Genomic DNA, 6,817 nt, shown 5'->3' with positions numbered 1-6,817 from the left:
CAACGCATGGGCATATGTGCTAGTTAAAAAAAAACACAGGAAGGGAAGCGCAGCGCATCACCCCTCCACCGCTCAGAGCCCAGACCCCTTCTGCTCCCCCTCCGGCGGCGACAGTGGTGGGCGGCGGAGACGAGTGGCGGGCGGCGGAGACGAGCACGTGGAGCTAAGTCGTCACGGCGCACTAGCCACCCCCGCGTCGGCAACTTCACCAGCCCCCACCAGCTCAACCTCATCGTGGCGTACGCACCCGCACAACCCCTCTCTCCGCTCCCTCCCTCGAATCCCCGCCCGGCGCACAAGCCCACCAGCGTCAGCCACTCCTCCCGCCCGGCTGAGCTCGGCCTTGATCCTTCCGCGTTCGAATTCCCGGGGCCCTAGGGTTTTGCTCCCGGCTAGAGGCGGGCGCCTGATAAATTCCTCTTCGTCAAGTCGTTTTTTTCTTCTGATTAGCTGTCTGGGAGGATCTGAGGTCGGACTGAGATCCAGTGCCTTTATCAAGTGAAGTCACGCTGCAACTTTACCCTTCTAATCTCCATCCAATCCACATCCTACGGTCCAGATCACACATTGGGAAAGGCTCTCAACACTTAGCAGTTTTTAGCATAGCTTTTGTGTAGATGATTACTCAACATTGACACTTATTGTTGTAGCATTCGGACATTATGCGCTGCAGCCTTTTAATATCAAGTTCTACTGGATTTAGTGTCAACTGCAATTGATTTATTCCACTTTGATTGCATAATGCACTACTGTATAACCAAACCAAATTTTGTTTTATAGTCTGCTCATGAGTATCTGCAGTTCTTTATTTTTGGGGTTTCAATCTGTTCAAATAAAACTGAGTTCAAGTGCCACTGCATCGTTGTTTGCAGCTTATTGATGTTTGCTGCTATCCTGAAAACTGCTAAGTGTTGAGAGCCTTTCCCCTTGTGTGATCTGAACCGTAGGATGTGGATTGGATGGAGATTAGTAGGGTAAAGTTGCAGCGTGACTTCACTTGATAAAGGCACTGGATCTCAGTCCTCTGAGGTCATGAGTGCAGGTGTACAGCACTAGTGCGCACAGTATTTCTCTGGGTAATCCGCATCCTTCTGAAAGTTCCTTTGCAGTCCGATTCCACCTTCCAGTCGGGTTCGAGGCTACCTATATATCATACACACAATTGAGGTTAAGTATCCCCTGCCAAAATCGATGGAGAAAGCTTCTGTTTGCGATGATTCTCCAGATTCGAGCGCCGATTGCGATTGGTCCCAGCTTCAGGCTGACCTGCTCCTCCAGATCTTTGGCACTCTTGAGATCCCTGATCTCTTCAGCTCAGGTGCGGTCTGTCGATCATGGCACCTCATTTATCTGGAGGCCCGCCGTCTCCGGCGGTGCTCGCCGAACCAGAGCCCCTGCCTTGTTTACTCATCCGGCGACCGTGACGCTAACACGGTCACCATGCATAACATGTCCACCACAAGCTTTACCACGTCACTCTATCGGAGCCTGCCTTCCGCACATGCCACGTCATGGGCTCCTCCTATGGCTGGCTCATCACCGGCGACGAGCGGTCGAATCTCATACTAGTCAACCCTGTAACCAGAGCTCAGATAGCTATGCCTCCCCCTGAAACCATGAACAATGTTAGACTGCGCTACACTGAAGACGGTGTGCTAGACGGATATGATGTTCTTTACATGGATCTGTTCTCTCGGGATTTTGACACTGAAATGGAGCCGTACCATCTTACACTTGAAGAAGCCCGCTTCTACCTCTATGCGAGGGTCGTTCTTTCTTGTGATCCCTCGCATGGAAACTGCACAGTTCTCGTAGTACAATTGCCAAAGGATCAACTCTCTTATACTAGGGTTGGGGACACCAAATGGACCTGGATTGATGCAAATCCAAATTGTAGGGCTTATCAAGATATACTTTATAACACTAATGATGGTTTGTTTTATGGTGTTCGTGGTAGGGATCAGGTTGATACTATTAATCTTAATGGACCTTCCGCTGAAGTGAAAGTTATTTTGAAGCCGATCATATCCTATCAAGCGCATAGTAGATATATTGTTCAAGCACCATGGGGAGATTTTTTCCAGATATGGAGACATGATAAATATAATAAGGAGAATGGGAGAAAGGACCGGGTTGCAGACAAGTTTTTCGTGTACAAGATTGATTTTGTTGAACAAAGGTCGTCCAAACAAATAACATCCAAGATCACGCAATGTTCATTGGTTACAACAGTTCATTCATGCTTCCAGTGAAAGACTTCTCTACGTTGATTCCCAACAGCATCTACCACACAGATGACTTGCTGCATTATATCTTCTGTCACAGATTTGGTCTTAGGCAGGCCGTTGTCTTTAATATGAAAGATAGCTGTTTCATTGAGTTATCGCCCCCTAGTTCAGATTCAAGATTAAACTGGCCACCCTCGGTTTGGATTCAACCATCACTTACTTGAGGTTAGTGAAACTTACTAATGCAGAATATACACGTTATTTTATTTATCTGCTTTATACTTTGTTTTTTTGGATATCTATCCATGTTCTTTAGTTGGCCAGTTAGACCTTTGTAATCGGCACAAGTGATCATGTCTCCTCCATCTTGTGTAGCCATGCACTTAGGCTGCATGATCAGTATTAAGTAATGGCTACAATTTTTTTCAATATTTCTACTTGTAAATAGATGTTTCGGATGTAAACCTATCCATTCAGTAGGATAAGATTGCTATGGTTGTTTTCAAGGAACACATTTAACTGAGTACTCTCTTGCTTAAAGTGTATTAATACAGAAAGTGTAGAACTTGTAGTGTTGCTAAAATGCGCTTAAATGCTTATCCTTTTATGCTTATTATGGCTGCCAAACCAAATATTTATACTTAAATCTAGATCGAAATCCTTTTGTTGCTCTTGGATGGTTCGGTACATGATACATCAACAATTAAGGAGGCCTACAAATAAATATTAAAGTGCCTGAACTAGCTTTGTTAATATCCTACTCCGAATTATTTTATTCGTCTGTCCCTAAATCTTTATGTCAAATTATTATCTCTTTCCTAAGGTACCAGCATACTGTTTCGAGTGATCCTAAAACAGATTCTGAACTTTTTTTAGGCGTTACAGTATCACTTTTCCAATTTATTATCATCACTATTTATGATGATTAGTATTACTTATCATATAAGGTTAGGTCATGAATTTGTCCACGTGCCAGAACCATGACTAGGTTTCGAGATCTTATGGGTTTCAACTCTTGCCTACACTGACTTTTCTGGGGCTAAAATGCTGTTCAATACATGTATGATCAACTAGCTGGTACGAAGTGATGTAAATAAATTCAATCATGTATTCATGTAGCACATCCATCCCTATTCTCCGTACAAATCCGATGATCACTGTAGAAATATAATCATATTGCGTGAACCCCAAAACAAGAGTAGCAATTGTCTCGGACCATTAGCCCAAAGTCAACTGTAAATTTTGTAGACACAATTATTTATTCATTGTAAATAAGTAATAATCATGTCTTTTGTGCTAGCAAAATATTGTATACTACTAAATAGTTGCAACACGATGTTCGGAGCTAGTCATCATAACCGATGTTTAATTTTTTGTTTCTCAGATTATTCTTGCAAATATCCGGTGAATGGAACACTGTTTATCAAGGCCTTTAAATATAGAGGCCCTACTTGGAATTAGCTGCCTAAATGGCACATAACTGACTCATGCCTATTTTAAGGTCCTGCCAGTAATAAGCCAGGCCTGTTTTCAAGGTCCTGCTCAGCAATTATGAAACAAATCATTTGTGTTCTGTGTATTTTCATCTTGCTACTTTAAATGAACCAGCATGTTATTCCAAAGAATTATTAGCTATGCATATATATGCCTAGATGCTGATACTCACTATGCGTTGTCTCTGCTTAAGGGGCCTTAAAAGTGCTCGAGTGTCCAGGCAAGTTTGGAATTTATTGTGCACTTTGTTCAGGACATATTACAGGCCAGTTAAGAAGACATGTCAATGGGAAAATATTCAGTTGTAGCTTTGTACCATTTTACTTTGAAATATAATGGATTTTGTTCTGAATTTTTGATGAGTCATTTCTACTGGTTGTTGCGACAGGCACCAGAGCATTCACATCTTGGAAAACAAACTTATCTTGAGAAGGTGCATCCCTTGGTCATCACAACAGTTCAAATAACAAGAATAGTGCCTCTGCTGCGTCTATTGTTTTAGTTGGTTCAAGTGAGGAACCCGGGATATCAATAACTGTTCGTCAGGCAAATGTAAGGAAACTTTTCGTTTGGTGTACCACCCATGCCGATGAATATCTTTAATTTATGCAGACAGTTTGACCACTACTAGTCCACTGTTTCAGCAAAGGTTTATTGCTGATGGAATTGAAACTTTGGTCAGGATAGGTATCCCAGTTATCGCTGCCATCTCCTTGTGGTGGAACTGTTTGTTCTTTGGTCGGTACCTGACCTTGTTCATTATAGGTGGACTTGTTGGAGAAAATTTCGCCGTCAAGCAAATCTTTCCCTTGCTCGGGATTCTTGTTATAATCTCATGTATCGATTCCTCCATGATGAGTAATCCAGAGCCACGACATAGTACAATAGAGTGATGGCTTTTCTGCTTTGCAAAGCCTTGTATCAATCAATTCTTCCAGCAAGTATTTTGGTAGGAAAAACTATCTTTCGGAACAATGGGTATAGTCATTGGTGAAAAATAGATAGATTGGGGATTCTGTTGGAGATAAGACTATGAATACGGCGTTTCCAAATGCTCTAGAGGGTGGTTTAGGATAGTTAGCGGACGGGCTCCCTTGAACTTGTTGGTGCCGGCGCGTTCAGCTGCGGTTTGGACTCTCGAACCAGGACTGGAAGTCTCATCCGGCTGTGAGACGATCTGCTGCAGAGAGGACCTGATGCAAAACCTGCCTGGAGTAAGGAGGGGCAGCTGCGCTGATTGGTGAGGCCATGCCGCTCTTGCCTGTATGCGGTTGTCACAGCTATCTGGTTGGACTTGCACCAGGCCCCCAACCGACGTTCGTTTAGCGAACGGTCAGTTCAGAATTTTGAATTTGAAATCTTGCATTTAATGCGTTATTATTGCCTAGCATGTACACGTGCTATACGCCATTCGTGTACATCCAGATAGAAACGATTTGTTTGAGTGAGGACCATTTTTTTGAGTGGAGGGAGCATTGTGTTAGAAACAATTGAGTCGAGATTTGAACGTAACTTCAACCATTGCACAACAACACATCCAATCAGAAATGGACTAGATTTTCCTTCAAAAAAAAAGGAAATGGACTAGATTTATTTCTACGCTCGATGCAAGGGCAATCCAACACACAACACTCAACATACAGACACAGTCTCTGACCTCTACCCAGAAGTTCAGAACATCGAAACAGTAGCTATCACAGCATCAGGAACAGCAGCGTCATGAATCCGTTCACCAGCACATCATCGCTCAGCGGGCGGGGTACACGAACCGCCTGAGGACTCGCATCAACTCGTCGGCCGCCTCTCCGAACGGCTGAAGGACGGAGAAGCCATGCTGCTGCCCCTCGAACTGGACTAGCTCGACGTCTTTCCCCATGTCCTTGAGCCTCGCCGCGTACCCCAGCGAGCGGTCACGGAGCACGTCGCCCAACGGCGCCACGACGAGTGCCGGCGGGAGCCCCACCGGCGCGAGGCTGGGGCTCTCCGGCCCGAACGGGTTGGCCACCGGGTGGTCCCGGCTCGCCCCGACCGGAAGCGACATGTGCCAGAGCTGGTCGGACAGCTCCAGCGGCAGGAACACGTCCGCCGGCGGGTCTGCCTCCGCAGCCGTGCGCTCGGCGCCGGTGAAGAAGGCAGAGAGGAGAACGTACCCGACGATGCGCACGGGGCTGACCGCGAGGCGCGCCGTGGCGACCTGGACGATGAGGTGGTGGGACAAGTTGGCGCCCGCCGAGACGCCGGAGAGGAACGTCCGCGCGAAGCAGGCGGACTCCGCGAGCCACGGGTCGGCGCCGGCGCCGAGCTCGGCCTGGCCGCGCAGCCAGGAGAGGAAAGCCGCGCCGTCTTCGATGGCGGCGGGGAGGCGGTGCTCGGGGGCGAGGCGGTACTGGACGGACAGCACGACGGCCGGGAGCTCGGCGGCGGCGCGGAGGCAGAACGTGTGGAAGGTCGGCTGCGCGAAGGAGCCGAGGCAGTAGCCGCCGCCGTGGAAGTACACCAGGACCGGGAGCTTGTCGCCGGCGGCCACCACCGAAGTCGGCCTGGTACACGACGTCCTTCCACAGCACGCCCGGGACGTCCGGGAACGGCTCCTTTGGGCCGAGGACGGACTCGTCGCCGCGGACGACGGAGCCGTCGCTGAGGATCTGCACGAGGCCGAGGAGATCCTCCACGACGTGCGGTGCCGTGTCGCCGGCCATGGTGCGATACGAATACGATGGATGGTTGGTTTGAGCTTTTGAGGACACGGTGATTCGTGAGAGTTAAAGTGGAGCCATCCAAGTCGGTTAGACTTTAGAGAAGGATCCAAAGCGATGTTACGTCAGGTCACATGTCACTCTCGATAATTTGGGCGCTGATAGACGCCGGCGCACCGGCCGAACAGTTGAGCCGGTCATCGCGCGATCGTTCGATTCAGCATATTTGACCCGTTCGATCTGGGTCTCACAACAACAAAAAAAGTTGCATCGTCTTCGTTTTCGATTTCGGTTCCTCCTTCCTCGTGGGAACGCAGCGCTGCCGCCGCGGCCTGCAGCAGGCGCTCGCGTCTCGCCGGTCCCCGCCCTTGCCGCCGGTCGCCGCCCCTCACCGTCGTC

At 48.0% G+C, this 6,817-nt stretch overlaps 1 pseudogene; it reads right to left on the bottom strand.

Annotated features, from left to right (window-relative positions):
* Positions 1–5,220: 5,220 nt before the first annotated feature.
* LOC123074229 (probable carboxylesterase 15) lies at positions 5,221–6,471 on the bottom strand (annotated as a pseudogene).
* Between the last annotated feature and the right edge of the window lie 346 nt (positions 6,472–6,817).

The sequence above is a fragment of the Triticum aestivum genome, chromosome 3D (assembly GCF_018294505.1).
Source record: "Triticum aestivum cultivar Chinese Spring chromosome 3D, IWGSC CS RefSeq v2.1, whole genome shotgun sequence".
NCBI classification, from domain to species: domain Eukaryota; kingdom Viridiplantae; phylum Streptophyta; class Magnoliopsida; order Poales; family Poaceae; genus Triticum; species Triticum aestivum.
Note: the sequence above shows the minus strand (reverse complement) of the source record. Positions and strands in the feature narration are given on the sequence as shown.